Here is a 13,171-nt window from a genome sequence, read left to right as displayed (position 1 = left end):
GATATGCTGGAACTCTTTCTGTTGAACCATTCTGTCAAACCAGGCATGAAGAACAACTTGGAAGAAACTGCATTTGATATTGCCAAAAGGATAAGTATATATCACTAACTCTTTTAAGTTGTGGAAGATCGTACAAATTGTTCTCCTAAGTCCTAATGGTTCGGCTAAGTTTCTTAAATTTCAAAAATGCCAGTCCATCCATTGTGTCCATACAAAATATTTTCACAATCCAAATAACAGCAATGTCTTTTTTTTTGGTCCGTCGTGGGGCTTGAACTCTGGGCCTGGGCACTCTCCCTGTGCTCTTCAGCTCAAGGCGAACTCTCTACCTCTTGAGCCACAGCTCCACTTCCAGTTTTCTTGTGCTTTATTGGAGATAAGTGTCTCACGCACTTTCCTGCCCAGGCTAGATTTGAATTCGAATCCTCAGATCTCAGCCTCCTGAGTAGCTAGGATTACAGGCGTGAACCTCCAATACCCAGCAACAGCAATAACTTACTGTAAAAATTCACAGATTCCATTTAATTCTTCCAAGTGAATTGCCTGCCTTTGATGTTAAAATGTATTCAAGAGTTTTTGTATACATCTATAATGAGTTCTACAGAATTTGTTATTTTTTAAATCAGAAATAATTTTAACTTATCTGTTGAAATGAGTAGTAGAAAAACTAAAGTATTTCTGGTGCTTGTCTGAAAAAGTATATTTTTAAAATATTCTATATTCTATGTTTGTATAATGTCAATAATCTATTTCATTCTCTCCTAGATATACTCTGAATTTGACATTGTTTTATAATATATAGGTTCATTATTGTGTCCTCTCAGATTGCATTCCATATAGAAACAGTTTAAGATTCCTTTTTTCCTAGGTCCTTATAGTATTATATTTCTTTGGGATAAAATGACAATGATGCCTAATTTCAAAAGTTTTGTAAAGGTTTTGCTATGTAAAGGCCTTTCTAAGTTGAAGACTTAATACACTGATGTCAAACTAACTTTTAATTATATGAATTATGTGGATTATTGCACTTGTAATTTTGTAATTAACTTTTCACTTTTTCATTTTTTGCATCTGAAGAAGGAAAAATATGGAATACTTCACAAGTTTTCATATCTTCCTTGTGCAAGTGCCATGTTAATCTCTGTATTGTTATAATTTGGGTATATGTGCTGCTGAAACATGTAGTATCCTCTAAATTTAAGTAGTTAATGATGCAATCTTTATACAGGCTTATGTCCTTGGGTGCCTATTTGTAACAAGGAAAACTTATTATTCCCAACAATGCTATTGATCTTATTTCCCTAAAATTCTGAGAATAGTGGGGAAAATGATATTGTTCAGTCGATTGCTCACATTTGCAAAATTTGTTTTGTTTTTTTAATTTTTTAATTTTTTAAATTTTTATTGTGAAAATATTGTACAGAAGGGTTACAATTACATGGGAAATATAATGAGTACATTTCTTATCAAGCATTGTAGCCTCCTCCTTTGTTTTCCCTTTCCATCCCTTCCCATCCTCCCCCATCCAATCCTCCCCGCTACACCCCCCTGCACCAAAGTTGTAAAGTTCATTTTTCGACATAACGACTTGTTTATCTAATTGTTGCAATATGTCCACCTCTATCCCTATTTAAACGATTTGTTTTTCCCTTTCCCCTCCACAAATTTTACCGACATCAAATACAGTGAAAGCAGGGGTGATACTGTGGGGGAGGGACATACAAAACAACAAAGAAATAATCTTATAAATGCGTTAGAAGCAATCGCATGAAAGAAAAAAAACATTTAAATACATATCTTAGGGTTCATTTCCCTTACATCACCTTATCTGACCTTTTCTGCTTGACTCAGACATATACTAGATATTGCAAATAAGGGAAACCATGGGACCTATGGTTCTTTGGGCCTGGCTTACTTCACTTAATATAATTTTTTCCAAGCCTTTCTCTTTCCTAACAAATGGGGCAATATCATTCTTTCTGATAGAGGCATAGAATTCCATTTTGTATATATACCACATTTTCTTGAGCAAATTTTTTTGTCAATGACTTTTTAAGTCTTTTTCATTTGGGATTTGACAGTACTTTCAAGTATTTATAGCTAGGTCCAAAGATGATGGTTTTTCAAGTACTTATTTATCAACTGAGTTAGATTTGTGGAGCTAATGGATTCAAAGTAAGCCTGGCATAAGAGCTACTTCTAAACTTCTGCAACTGAAATATTCCAAAATGAGGTGTTACTGGCACAAATGTCTACCTGACCTTTTATCCTTCTTCCATGTAGGAACGGACCAACTAGAATATCTTACCCTGACAGCATATATTGTCTTACTGGAACAAACGTAATCTTAGTTACTAGGGATCATAGAGAGATGAACAGTTCAGACAGAACTGTTCAGACTAGAAGGTATTTTGTCAAATTTTAATTCTTAGTTATACCTACCATTTCAAAAGTAGCTAATGCCAAGAAAAGGTGAAAAATTGTTCATATGCATGATTACCTAATGTCTTGGCATGTATACCATCCAACCATGGAGGAACTTACAATACTGCCTTTCTAACACCGAGTATTTTCATAGTTGCAGGAGAAGTCCATATGTTTTCCTCGTTATCAGGTCTTAAATTGGTAATGTTTTAATCACAATGTTTCCTCTTGCCTTCAGGCTATAAATCTACAAATGGTAAAGCTTTAGGTATAACTCTGTCAAACACTAAAGTAGAGATAATGGAATAATACTTTAAAACACCGTTGCCCTTGATACCCTAACCACAACAGAACAATGCAAAACATGTGCCTTTTTATTATATTATATATAGTTATATATTTTACATTTATATGTACTGATTATATATTTCACACAGTGAAACATACTAGAATTAGTTGATAATTTATTTATTCCAATAAATAGAATTGGAATATAAATAATTAGGTTTAGAATATATATTAGAATATAAAAAGTATCAGTGCAATGTCTTCGGTATAAACTTGTGATACCTTCTAAGTGTTCTTGGTCTTCTGAATTCACATGGCAAAAAGCAATGTTGTTTTCCTCTAATCTATAAGGGATTTTACTCTACTGCTCTGTTTATTGTTTTAACTTGCTGGTCCCAAACTGTTTTTCTCCATATTTCTGAAGCATTCCTACTGATTATGCCCAAATATGATGTCTAAAAAATATTATTTTTCTGCAAGACTCATGGGTCCTAGGATCCCAGGTCCCAGTTATCTGCATCATGAGATAACAGAGGCAAGACTTCTCACCTAGGCCCATGCAACATGCCAACAGAAACTAATTGAAGACCCATCTCAATTTCTCATTTCCTATATTTCAGGGCCCCAATTCCTTGAGATGCAGGAATTTGCAGTAAGCAATTGTGAAATGCAAGGCAACTTAAAATGAAGGATGAGATCACCAAATCTGAGAGAAAGTACTGTAATTCAAACTTTCAATTTACAGATGACTAGCACATATCAGTGAACAAGATCACAAAGTGTCATAAACTATTTTTAATACCCCTCCCCTAATAATTAATGAAAGATTTCAGTCCAGCATAAGTGGGCCAAAAAAATAGTTCCTGGAAGGAAAGATCCTAAATTGGTCTACCAAGTCCTGGAAAACTTGACATAGAGATCAAATTTAATTCAGAAAAACATTAATTGAGAAGATTCTTAGTGCTTCAAAACACTGGTAATTCAGTACAACTTGGTTCTGTGGTATAAAAATGTTGTCACTTTCAAACCAATGATAACCTATATTTAAGGAAAGTGTATTCCTTTTCAAATAAACTTTTTAAAATCCCATTTGCCAAAATAACTTTTGACAAATAGATGAAACTTAGTGACATTACAAGTTTTTCAAGTGTAGGGAACAGGTTACAATAGAGTTGATTTATTTTCCCAGCACTAATGTCAAACAGGTTCACCCATTCATTAAAGCATAGAAATAGTACCACCCACCATTTGTGTTGCTCAGTAGGTGCCTTCCAGAAATGTGTTAAAGAGATCAGCTTTCCATATTTCAAACCCAAACATTAGCTAATAAAGTTAATTTCATCACTTAATAAGGTAGTTTTTAAAAAGTCACAAATAGTTGCCTTATCATATGTTGTTTTATGTTTTCCCTATCTGTATAACATAGTAAGAAATATGACTTAAATCTTGAATATTGGTACTCCTCAGACATATGTCATAAAATCCATCTTCTATTTCTATCACATTCCTCTATAGTAGTAAATTTTAATTTTCTTCTTTTTCCAAAACTTATAATTAGTAGAAAATATTATCCCATGTAAAATAAAATAATCACAAACCATTGTACAAAGCCATTTATAAAAATTGGTAGTTAGGAATACATTCTAAGCCATTATTAAACTTTCTTATTGACTAAAGATTAATCTTCCAAATGGATGAGAATAAAATCATGTCTAGGTGTTTCATGTCTCCAGTCTTCCAAATTGTTACTGCAGATGTATAAATTATGGAAATATAAGCTGACATCAATTCAAGTATATGCAGGTTTGAAACTCCATGGAATGTATATAAACCTTTCAAAGTATTAACAGTTTAACAGAATGACTATCAGGAAGTTTAAACCAGAGAGGAATAATAGTCAAGACATAGAATGAATGAAAAATGGAACAAGAGGCAAGTACAGCTAGACTATTAAATGTACACAAATGACAAAGGAAGTGGTAAATCTGAAATAATTCTTGCAAAAGGGGTTGGTTGACAATGATAGAAGGAGTCACTCTGATCCAGGAGTATTGGACAATTAGATGGGTATATTTAATTGTAACACACTTGCACAACCTTTTGAAATTCAGTTAAAAAACACAACAAAAACAAAAACACACAAAAATCACAACTAAACAGCAATCTCTAGAAAGTATGAATATGGCCTCTCAAAATTTTAAGCAGTTAATGAAGAACAGTTTTGGGAAAAGCAAACAAAACTGTTCAAAGAGGGAAGTTTGGGGTAGAGGAGAATTTTGAACAGGTTTAAATAGATTGTCTAAGGTTATAAATCACCTACACCTGCTGAAAATATTATCTTTCTTCTGTGAGTTCTCTTTGTCTGAACTGGATACTCCAGTCCTGAGACACACTTGATAGCTTGTGAAGATAGCATGGAAGAAACAAGATCAAGAACCCATTACTCCACTGGAGAGAAAACAATCCTCTGTTTTCTCCAATCTCACTTCACTACTCTTTCTTCATACTTTTAAGTCAATTAATTTTGAATTATGTATTTCCTTCTTTGTTCTGGCAAAGTAATTGGTCAAAGTAATTCACTACATATTATTTACCATTTTTTTCTATCATGCTGTTTACATGTCCAAGCGAGTCCATTAAACTTCCCTCTTGCATATGGTTGCCATGAAACAACATCTATGTTAATGAGGACAAATCTAATATAAAATTTTGTCTCCAGGAAACAAGCCCAAGAAAGTGTGATCACAAATATTTGGCTATACTTTTTTTCTGTTTGCTTTTACCTTGAAAGTCTTCTGTCTAAAGTGCCCAGAAAAGTAAGTGCTCCATTCCTTTTTGGTTCAATCAATTCTAATCTCAAAGATATATTTTGCTAACAAGATGCTTAGAGGAAACCGAGAAATACTGCACTTTTATCTTCTCTCTTAAGACTTTCTTTAGATACCATATCAGGAACAGGGAAGTTATTCTTTGCAAAATTACTTCAATAGATTATATTTCTCTTGGTTTTGCATTTGCTCAACAAGATGTATGGAGGAGAATAGAATTAAATCACCCATACCTTGGAAGAAAGTGTCTGTTACAAAAGGACAATGCTTCTATGTCCTACTTCTATGTCCTTCTCTTAGCTCTTGCCTGATTTCCAATTAATCACAGCTTATGGCTTCAAGTGTAGCGAAGCTGAAGGACTATACAGTCTCCGCCACTGCTGTATCTTCATGATTTCTCTTTTTAAACTCTTTTATGTTGCCTCATTTCAATGTGGAATTTTTTTCATGTCTTCATTAAATCTATTCTGCATAGTAGTGAGCCAAATAGGCTCCGTAAAATCACTTTAGGTAGCAAAAATATTAACAAAATGTATACTGAAAAGTTTTGGCCTCCCTCCACTGCTGAAGCCAATACGCTTATCTAGGGCTTCTAGTTAAGCTTCCATTTACTCATTTCTTTTCTGAACCCAAAATTTTTGGCGTACATAATAAGAGAAATCTTCACTATATTACGTTTTTAAGGATATTATGTTTTGTGAGCCACTTAGAAATTAGGAAATAGAAAGGTTTGGAAAAAATTATATTAAGTGAAGTAAGCCAGGCCCAAAGAAACATAGGTCCCATGGTTTCCCTTATTTGCAATATCTAGTATAGGTATGAGTCAAGCGGAAAAGGTCAGATAATGTGATGTTAGGAAAATGAACCCTTAAATATGTATTTTAATGTTTTCGTTTCTTTCATGCATGTGTTTCTAACGCATTTATAAGATTATTTCTTTGTTGCTGTGTATGTCCCTCCCCCACAGTGTAACCCCCGCTTTCACTATATTTGATGTCAGTATAACATGTGGAGGAGATGGGGACAAACAAGTCGTTTAAGGATTCAGGTGGACCTGTTGCAACAATGAGAAGTACAAAATGTCATGTCAAAACCAGCTTTACAATGTCGGTGTGGGGGGGGTAGGGGGGTATGATTGGGTGGGGGGGAGGGGGGAGGGGAGGGGGGAGGCTGGGAAGGGAGGTGAAGGGTAAACAAAGGAGGAGGCTGCAATGCTTGGTAAGAAATGTATGCATTATCCTGCCCATGTAATTGTAACCCCTCTGTACAGTATGTTCTCAAATAAAATAAAAAAAATAAAAGAAATGTGAAATCATTGGTTTGAAGTATCCAGTTAGATTGTTTTTCTCAGTTTCACTGCTTCACAGGCAAAGACATTGTGGAAAGTGTTACAAACACAAAAGTGTAAATCCAATACCTTCTTTCATTGTGGAGATCACTTTCTCCCTAAATATTTTGACCCAAATTATCTTTTTCAGAGAATGACTGGTAATTAAAGGTTAATTCACAAATTTTGAAGTCTTTTTTTAAAGAAATTTGAATTTAAATTCCACTACAACCTTGTTTCACACAGTGAGAGTATATTTCGTGGATAAGGACAATTCTCAAGGGAACCTACAGGATTTACAGCAAGGTTTCTGAGGTTTGTTTGTTTCGTGTTGTTTAATGTGAAAAAGAGCTATCTTTAGCCACATTGCTCCCACTCTACTAAGTTACCATGGATTTCTTTGCATGAAAGCCTACATAGGGAAACCGATTTTTTTCATTTGTGGTTGTTGTTTTTGATGTACTATGTGATTTCTGTTTTCTTTGGGTTTTCCCCTATGGTTTATCCCTGCTGTATTTGACTTTGTATTGTGTATACATTTACCATAATTAGGAAAGGGAAGAGGAACAACAAAATGGTGAGACAAAGGACAAAGTAAAAACCAATGCAATAGCAATACTCACAAGACAATATGTTGGAAATGTGCATTAAAACTTGGGAGGTATGAAGGGGTGAAGGAAAACTGTGAGAAAAATGAGGAATGGTAAAAAGTTTGAAAAGTTATGTATTCACTACCTTACAATTACTGTAACCCCACTGTACATCACTTTTACAATAAGATTAAATAATGAGCTGCATAAAAAATATAATTTCACTGTATTGATATAGTAAATATTATTCTTTATGTAGAAACTTTTTATAAAGCAATACTTTTTGGCATCTAATTTGAATTAATTACCCCTTCTTTATCAGAGGGTCATCAACTTGAATTTTATCCTCTAGACAATATTTTCACAATGAATTTGCCAATATTTTGAAAAAAGAATAAATTTAGTACTTTTTTATACTAAAACCGAAAACAGTTTAATTCTATGGAAACACATAACTTTTAAAAGTAAATAAGTTGTTAAGAGGACCGAGTATATGTTCATATGACTAATAACTACTCATTTTTAAATTCTCAACATTCCATACCTGAGAGATTCAAAACAGTACCTGTTTTCATGTTATGAAATTCTGCAATAGATGCACTTTCCAATGGGCTGTTATAGATTGAGAAGTCAACAGAAAAATAGCCATATTCTGGTACAGGATAAAACTATGAAACATCTGTAATAATTAATTCTTCAAGAGTAACAATTTTTATCAGAGTAAGCTATTATTTCTATGACCATCAATCCCAAGATTTATGCCATAAAGTCATCCTATCCCAACAGTTTCCAATTTGTAAGGTGCACCTTAAAGTTACTTAATTCACATCATGAATAGCTTATCTCTATTGTGAAAAAATACTCTACCTCTGCTAATGTGATGCCCTCCTTGTTCTGGAAAGAAGACCACAACAAACTGAGTTGCATCATTTTTCCCCCAGTGGTATTCTTGAGAATAGAACTTGCAAATATTATGTATATTTATACTTTTAAAACTATCATAAATATTCAGGATGCTAAGATCAGAAAATTATGGAACAAAGCCCACCCAGGCAGGAATGTTTCTTAGAATCTTATCTTCAATACTTCTCAGAAAAAAACAGGCACAAGTGCCACTGAGGTTGAAGTGGTGGGGAACAAGCCTTGAGCATAACCAGGCTCAGAGAGTGTCCAGGCCCAGAGTTCAAGCTCTAGGACAAACCAATAAAACAAAAACAAAAATGAAAACAAACCCCAAACCTAGCATTTTTCTCAATGTATAGAGAGGCACATAATTAAGGAAATTGCTTACTGTGTTTCATATAGGTAGAAGAAAGAAGATGTCACACAATTACTCTCTTCATACCATATTATACCAAACCCTCAAAACATTGCTCTTTTTCTAAATTTGTAAATTAATGTCATCCATTTGTTGGCAACTCTGTCTAGATTATTCACATTATCATGTTGTACATGAAATGTTGGGAATTATCTATTAACTAAGTTCTAATTATAACTCTCTTGAATGTATATTCTAGGAAAATAGAATACCAGAATCATTTAAATTAAACCCTCTACTTAAAAATAATTTTGTAGAATCTTATAGACTATTAAATTACAAACAAAACCAAAATATTTATTTAAAATCTAAATTCTAATTTAGCAAGGTCTACAAAGTCCTACATTAGACAATCTTTGCTTTTTCTCCAGGCTTAAGCTTTTGTAATCCTTCATCATTCTGTTGGAATCCAACAGAATGATGCTGGATTACTTACTTTTGCAAATTTTTAGATAGAAATCATGAGCCATTTTGCATCTGGGAATGTTCTATAATGAAGAGAGCATTTAAAACACAAGTCAGGATTACGTATGAGTTGCATTTCAATAGGAAACTTGACTTCTTAAAACCTAGTGACAAAATTAGCCCAATCTTCCAACTGTGTATTCCTTTCTAATTGTTTGGATTGTTTTATTGAGATGAAATTATACTACCTGATCCAGGGAAGGTATCACTATGTAATTCTACTCTCTAATCTCCTGTCTTAGTCAGAGTGCTAGAATTCCAGGCTTGTATCACATTGCCTTGCCATAGTTTGTTGGTTTATTTAATCTAGAAACAGACTAGCAATTTTGAACTCCTCTTATGATCTTATCCACTAGACTGACTGCTCAGACTGTTTATGTACTATTTTCAAAGATGTTCTAGCATTTGACAAGGATATGAACATTTTCAGATGCACCTGCAGGGGTCTCTGATTCCTTCCTCCATGGACTCGATCCTGTTAATAATGATTACTTGACTCTCTTACTATCTCCGGTCCCTACCTATGTAGTATTCTCAACTTTTTTGAAGAAATTTCACTTGTGGGCTTTCTAATATTACAAATTGTCACTTGATTCTAGTCTTACTCAGAACATATTTTCTATTGTTTTCTAACTTTTCTACATATTCTGAGAGTTGTTTCATTTGTGTATTTGTGAGTGCACATATAAGTGCCTCTGTGTGTATGTGTATGTTTGTATGTATGTATGTATGCAAAATCCTCAAGCTCTTATTCTTCAGCAATTTGCTCATGATTGGTATTCCATCTTTTGGCTGTTTAATTATACATAGTGTCACAAAGCCTGTTCTTCCCAGGCTGGATGCAAACTGAACTTCCCAGACTCATTTACATTTTTAGATTTTATTTTTCCAGGAGTATCAACTTTTACACTACAAACATTTTTGTGAGTGTAAAGTCTAACCTGTAGCCCAGATTTTTAACTCAAGAATTCATATAAAGATAGATGAACATACACATTACATATCCTGGGTGTATACTGTTAGAAATGTGATCGTAAGCTGAGTAGTGGTGAGATCTGAGGATTGGGGTTTAAAGCCAGCCTGGGTAGGAAAGTCCTGGAGACTCTTTTCTCCAATAACTACCAGAAAACTGGAAGAGGCACTGTGGTTCAAGTAGTAGAGCTCTAGTCTTCAGCTGAATAGCAGAAGGACAGCGCCCAGTCCCAGAGTTCAAGTGCCAGGACCAACAACAACAAAAAAGAATATAAGAAAAGGAAAGAAAAAGAAATGTGATCTTAGCCACCAGGTTCATTGCTAGTATAATGCATGTTCTCTCAAGATGGACTCTTTTTTCCAGTTAAGTCCATGCTCTTATATCTGACGTGCATTGGAAACATAATCATTCTTCCATTTTACTTTTTTCAAATTTTCCTGATTAGCAAGCATGATATAGAAAGGGAGTGGCCTCATGCTTCATGTTCCACTTAGTAGCAAGCATGACTTAGAAAGGGAGTGGCCTCATGCTTCATGTTCCACTTAGTAGTAGTGCTTTCTCTATATCACTCCCATAAATCTACATACTGGACTTGGCTTTATTGTTTCAATGTTGTCTTATTTCTAAAGTCTTCTATATTGCATTGAACCCTTATACTAAAACACAGAACTTCTCTGTTTCCTATTATTGCTATTGTTTCTCTTACTTTTGTTAACTCCTGTACACTTGGGAAATTAATGTACAGCTCATACACTCACAACCAAAATGATCTGAGAATCTTCTTCCTATTTCAAATTCACCTTAATTTACAGAGCACTTAAGACGTTTGAACTCACTACAATGCTTGATAAGAAATGTACTCACTATCTTGCTCATGTAATTGTAACCCCTCTGTACAGTATTTTCACAATAAAAAAAGAAGTTTGAACTCAATGTACTCATGGATAATTTATAAGCCATTTAACTTTCATATTTTCTCTTTACTGACTTGTCTCTGAAACATGTGTTAGCTCATATCCAAAGGTGTCCTTGTGCTATTTCAATGAAGCCAAAAAAGATTCGTTTTATCTGGAGCAGCACCATAGAATGTTACTGGAAGTAAATGGAAGTAAAGGATGTGGAAACTGATCCAAGGAGAGGAATTGAACATAGAGGAATGACAAAGTTCAAGAGTTCTTTATTCAATCATCTGTTGTTTCATTTGTTCATTATTGTAGATAGTACTACAAGAAAGTTGAGAGGGAAGTATTTCTGACACACCAGTTTTCTTTCCACTCAGCTTTGAATGAAATTGTTTAAACACTGTTAGGTCCTTTTGGTCAAGGATATGATTTAACTAACATTTTTGTTGATTTTCTGTCTGCACATCATCTGTACATGTTTGAAAGTGAGATGTTAAGGCCCCTATATACCATGGTGCTAGGAATTTTCACTCCATTTAGTCCTATTAATGCTTGTTTTAGGTTTTTAATGCTCAAACAATGGTGCATATATACTCAGAATTACTTCCTCTTGCTGAATTGACCTGTTTGTCATTTTATATAATGACCTTACTTGTTTCTTTTTACTGTTTTTATTTTGCTTCTATTTGATTTGATATTAGGATGTTGACCCCTAGTTTCATTTGGTTCCTGTTTGCATGGAATGTTTTATTCCATGAGATTCTTGTGAGCAACATATGATTGTGTCTTTTCTTAAAAATCTTTTGAACCACTCAATGCTTTGAACTTTGAATCAGAGAATTTAATCCATTTACATTCAAGGTATTTCTTGATAGATAAAATCTTACTGTTGTCATTATGTAATTTCTTTCCCAGCTTTGTGGTTCCTTTCTCCCTCTTCCACAGTTTCCATTGCAGGTTACATGAAGTACTCTAAAATGTGTTTGAGTCTTTACTTAGTTTTAGATAGTGTGCTAGATTTTTACATTGTGGTTACCAGAACGCTTATAAATCATTTTTAAAATTATAATACAGTATTTTGAGAGGATGGGAACTTAGCACAATTATGTTGAGATAAGAATAGAAACAAGTGAACAAAAGAACAAGAGAAGCTCGACGCTGGTGGCTCATACCTGTAATCCTAGTTACTTAGGAAGCTGAGATCTGAGGATCATGGTTCAAAGCAAAGCCCAGGAAGGAAAGTCCTTGATGCTCTTATCTCCAATTAACCATCAGAAAATTGGAAGTGGAGTTGTGGCTCCAAGTGGTAGAGCACTAGGCACAGAATTCAAGTCCAACTACAACAAAACAAAGCAAAACATAGTTTAAAAAGAACAAGAGAAAATATATTAATAAGAAAATATGCTACTAGTGGTTGGTTGATAGTATATCCCGCATTGACTTCTGATCATGCTGGTGTTTGAACTTCCAAGACAAGTGTGCTACCAGTTGAGTTACATTTTTAGCCCACATTTTGAATTTTTGAAATCTTATTCTACATTTTTCTATATTTTCTATTACCTGATACACAAATATAGTTATTTTTGTTGTCTGTATACTAAAGATATGAGCAATTTATATATTAATTTTATAATACTAAAAATATTAGAGTGCTCTGAATTTGTATAATTACTTTTACAAGTGAGATTTCTTTATTTGTTGTTGTTTATTGAACTCAGAGCCTTGAACTCTCCTTTGGCTTTTTTTGCTTATGGGGGGCACTCTACCACTTGAGCCACTCCTCCATTTCTGAAGTTAATTGTAGATAAAAGTCTTGTGAATTTTCTGCCTGGGTTGGCTCTGAACTCAGATCACAGCTCTTGAATAGCTAGGATCATAAATGTGAGTTTTATATTTCCTGTGCATTTTTATTATTCATTGGTCTTTCTTTCTGTTTGTATAATTTCTTTTACCATTTCTTAGGGGCCAGGACTGATGAAGTTACATTTTCTAAGCTTTTTGATAGAGTCACAGATATTTTTGGGTATAATATGCTTGAATAAAAGGGTTTTTTTTC

General features: G+C 33.9%; 1 pseudogene; it reads right to left on the bottom strand.

Annotated features, from left to right (window-relative positions):
* Positions 1-1,081: 1,081 nt before the first annotated feature.
* On the bottom strand, positions 1,082-1,181 carry LOC138826281 (U6 spliceosomal RNA; annotated as a pseudogene).
* Between the last annotated feature and the right edge of the window lie 11,990 nt (positions 1,182-13,171).

This window comes from Dipodomys merriami, unplaced genomic scaffold, assembly GCF_024711535.1.
Source record: "Dipodomys merriami isolate MVZ:Mamm:240054 unplaced genomic scaffold, mDipMer1.0.p SCAF_1407, whole genome shotgun sequence".
Lineage (NCBI taxonomy): Eukaryota > Metazoa > Chordata > Mammalia > Rodentia > Heteromyidae > Dipodomys > Dipodomys merriami.
Note: the sequence above shows the minus strand (reverse complement) of the source record. Positions and strands in the feature narration are given on the sequence as shown.